The sequence below is a fragment of the Micromys minutus genome (assembly GCF_963924665.1).
Source record: "Micromys minutus genome assembly, chromosome: 19".
Lineage (NCBI taxonomy): Eukaryota > Metazoa > Chordata > Mammalia > Rodentia > Muridae > Micromys > Micromys minutus.
Genome location: NC_137954.1, coordinates 38,205,107 through 38,208,615, shown reverse-complemented (window position 1 = coordinate 38,208,615; position 3,509 = coordinate 38,205,107). Strand labels below are relative to the sequence as shown.

The following is a 3,509-nucleotide window of genomic DNA, read 5'->3' as shown; positions in this document are numbered from 1 at the left end:
CAGCATCACCCTTGCTTAGATGCCTTTGTCTCTGCTATATAAATCCCTAGAGTGTCCCCCTACCACCTGAAACCACTGTACCTTCACAGCTTTCTCCTGCTCTTCCTATAATGTCCCAATGTCACCTAGTCCAAAGACGGCCATCCAACACAGCATCCACCCCCGCCTTAGTACTGCCTACCCTCATCTTCCTTTGCTACACCTGTGATCTCATTGTCCCACCCTACACACTGGGACCTGTGCTCTGTGATGGGAGGACGGTCTCTGGTTCAGCACTATATCCCCAGTGCCCTGATGATTCACCAGTACCCTTTCGCCACCCACCTCTTGGCATCATCGATTGTACCAGACTAAGCTCAGTCTCATCTCTTCCAGGAGTTCTCCAGAATAAAATCCACATTCCCAGACATCATCTGTGACGTGACACTGTCACTGCAGGCTTATCACCTGATTCCCCCTTTGCTTCTTACCTTTAATCCTACAAATTGTCTGGTTGGCTTTTCAGTCTTGTCACAAAACTCACAGAGAATGATGAGGTCACACTTGTCTGTACCCCCCCCACACACACACCTTCTTGAGGCCAGGAGACTCACTCTGAGTTTCAACTCAGGCCAATAGATCAGTCACTCAGCATTTCCCCCCAGAAATGGGCCCATCTCTGGGTCAGCCATCCAGGAAGGCGAGCTTACTCCCACCGCAAATGTAGCTCTGTCTAGCAGGTGAAGTAATGTGCCTGCTATGCAAAATGAATCCACCACAGAGGTCAGAGAGCAACAGTAACTCTGGGAAGACATGGGTCCTCAGACGTACCTCTAAGCATAAGCAAGCAGAGAGCATGCCTTGCCTCTCTGTCTCCCCTTCCATCTGATCCTGAATCTCCTCCAAGCAGTCTGGCCCATCATGGAGGGCTGAAGAGTCTACACTTCTTTCTACCCAGTTAAATTTGACACGTACCTCCTGGTTTACCACAAGGACAATGGCTAGTGTCCCACATAGCATTGTTTAGAGGCTATACATTCAGTGTGGTATCTGGTTTACCTTCTGGCTTGTTCTAGCATGGAAGCATCTGGCTCCTGTACTTGACCCCAGATGTCCTTGGCAAGGCTTGGAAGGGCCAAGGCAGCTCCAGTCCACCTTTAACAATGGCAAGTCTCAGAGACTGGAACCTGGCCCCAGATGCACATGCGGAGGTAAGACCCTCGAACAAGGCCACACAACCTAGAGCTCTTGGGGGGGGAGCTGACTTGATGCTGATTGTTGACTTGAGGTTACTTCCCCTCTACCCTCCTCCCCTGTCACCTCCAACAGCGAGAACGCTTCAACCAGAATACATTTGAATGGCAAAATAATTTATGCTTAATTAGTGTGCTAGATTTAAAATTAGAAGTTTAAATGCACAATCAATGGATTGTTTAATCTCATTGTTTTGCCAGTCATTAGCCATTCTTTCTAGATGTCTGTGACAAGGGAGTGTTCTCCTTATTCCCAGGGTCCCCTTTCCTCTCCTGCCCATAAATTATGCCAGATTAACCTTCCTCAACCCACATTCTTCCAGGGTCACAAGATGCCTTCAGGAAACTTGAATAGTTTCTCACTGACAGCTGATGTTGGGGACCAGGGACCAGGTCTGCTTCCAGTGTCCAGTCTTCAAGGCAGCATGGTCACATGGTGCCTTCTGCTGGCCAGTCTGCATGTGTTTCTCCAATTTGTTCACACTTTTTCCTGCCTCCATCTTGGGAAATACATTTACACCTTACAAATTCTACCAACTTTTTAACTTACAGATCTGATTCCACCCACTCAGCTCCTGACTCCGCCCATAAGCTCCTGTCCCACAGACAGTCACACACACAGTGGTTTCTAATCTCTCCTGCTGTGTTTCAGCTCCCCATCCCAACATCATGCCCTGCTCAGGAAAGTGACTTTGACTTCTCGTTGGCAGAAGAGAGGACACTATGAGAACTCTCACCGGTCTGGATGGGAGACAACCTCACAACTGTCTCATCTCTCCAGCATCCGTGGAATGTCCCTGCCAGTGGCCCTGGCTCTCAGATCATCTGTCTGTTCCATCCTATATTTCTTCCATTGGCAGAATTCTCAGTAGACTGAGGTCCCTCTCAGTGAGCGTCCACCTTGTGGGGGCATATGCACACTCAAGTTTCTAATCTCCCACAATGCCTGATCCTTATTCTCTACTCCAAACCCTGTCTCTGCATGAAAGCCTGCCCTCTATATCCCCCATATCTATATTCCTGCCTGCACTGGCTCCATGAAGACCCCACATCCCTGGCCAATCCCTCCTGTTGCCTGTGGAGCCCCCTCCTCTCTGCATCTAGGTGTCAAGCATCACCGTGTCAACAGCCCTGTCCTTGGCATCTTCTCTGTGTTTCCTAGGTAAACTTATTACTGATACCCTGTGTTTGTTCTTCTTTTTTTAACAGTTCATATTTAGTTTTTATTCATAATCATAAACTTAACTTTGCAATCCAGCTAGACTTGAAGGGGAATGAGGAAAACACGGAACCCAAAGAACTTCAGTGAGAGCAGAGATTATAGGATATTGCGAGCAGATGGGGTGGGAGTGCTCTCCTGAGCTACAGAAGGAATTGTTTGATGGGTAAAATGCCCGCAAGTTAAAAGAAATTAGAGTTGTCCACAGTTGGAAATGGTGATCTTCTTGCTGGTCTTGCCATTCCTGGACCCAAAACGCTCCCTGGCTTCCACCATGTTCATGGTTTCTTTCACCTTCCCAAAGACCACATGCAACCATACAGCCACTCAGCCTTGGCAGTGCAGATAAAAAACTGGGAACCATTTGTGTTTGGTCCAGCATTTGCCATGGACAAGATGCCAGGACCTGTGTGCTTCAGGATGAAGTTCTCATCCTCAAATTTCTCTCCCTAGATGGACCTGCCGCCAGTGCCATTATAGTGTATAAAGTCACCACCCTGGCACATGAATCCTGGAATAGTTCTGTGAAAGGAGGAACCCTTATAGCCAAATCCTTTCTCTCCAGTGCTCAGAGCATGAAAGTTTTCTGCTGTCTTTGGAACTTTGTCTGCAAATAGCTCGAAGGAGACGCGGCCCAAGGGCTCGCCATTCGCCATGATGTCGAAGAACACGGTGGGGTTGACCATGGCTGCAGCAAGAAGTGAAAAGCAACAGCAGCATCTGCAAAGCTGTGTTTGTTCTTCCAGACAAGAGTCCTGGAAGATAGGAGTTGGAGAGACAGACCAACGGTTAGGAGCACTGGCTGCTGTTAAAGCACTGGCTTTGAAGAAGACCAATTCATTTCCCAGAAGCCACGTGGCAGCTCACAGTTGTCTATAACCATGGTTTCAGGGGATCAAGGGATCAAATCCCTTCTTCTGGCCTCTGTAGGTATGGGATGCAAATGATACATGTGTGTGTGTGCAAGTAAAACATTCATATACTCAGAAACTAAGATGTGAAGGGTTCGGTAGATGGTCCAGCAATTAAGAGGACTGCCGGCCCTTCCAGAGAATCCA

General features: G+C 48.2%; 1 pseudogene across 1 annotated transcript; it reads right to left on the bottom strand.

Annotated features, from left to right (window-relative positions):
- Nucleotides 1–2,643: 2,643 nt before the first annotated feature.
- LOC308433320 (peptidyl-prolyl cis-trans isomerase A-like) lies at nucleotides 2,644–3,163 on the bottom strand (annotated as a pseudogene). Its single transcript has one exon. The product of its transcript is annotated as a peptidyl-prolyl cis-trans isomerase A-like (transcript).
- Between the last annotated feature and the right edge of the window lie 346 nt (nucleotides 3,164–3,509).